The sequence below is a fragment of the Amphiura filiformis genome, chromosome 9, assembly GCF_039555335.1.
Source record: "Amphiura filiformis chromosome 9, Afil_fr2py, whole genome shotgun sequence".
Classification (NCBI taxonomy): Eukaryota; Metazoa; Echinodermata; class Ophiuroidea; order Amphilepidida; family Amphiuridae; genus Amphiura; species Amphiura filiformis.
This window is the reverse complement of record NC_092636.1, coordinates 17,569,402-17,570,089: the sequence shown is the minus strand read 5'-3', so window position 1 is coordinate 17,570,089 and position 688 is coordinate 17,569,402.

Sequence of the window (688 nt, the reverse complement as noted above, 5' to 3'; positions counted from 1 at the left end):
AGACTTATAAGAAGTATCGTTCAGTCAAATAAATAGTAAATTGGGATAATTCAGGCTCAATTCTGATATTTTACCCTTCTTTTAAATGTCACAGATTTGCTGTCATATTCTTTCCACCGGAAAGACAGATGAAAACTTGAGTGTGGGCTTAAAGAAGGTATCATCTCTTAATGAGACACAGCAACACATTAATAAATAATATACGGTAGATCAATATGATATATCCTACAACAAACAAATAAACAAACAGACAAACAAACAATAAAACAAACAAACAAACAAACAAAACAAACAAACTAAAGAAACATGCAACCATGCACATGTAAAATAATTTCCAATACAAATGCTCTTCTCAATTGGGAAACTTTAAACCACAGTTTATTTACAAGTACATCTATAAGAGGTATAAAATCTCTAACACATGCACATCCCCAGTCCATAAAATAAAGGGCAGTGACATCTATGTGAGAGCACGAGACGTGTATGGCAAGCTAATCGCTCAAAAATTCGCAAAACGAGGTTTTTCGAGGGATAAACTTGATAAACAAGTCTTTTTCTATATACTGCCGTTTCAGATTGGCTAAAGAGCTAAAGAGGCTCTAAAGAGTGTATAAAAATAATATCTTAGGCTAATTACTCTTTTATGCTAGAATTTTGTACGATGGCCAGTTTAAAGTGACTAATACAA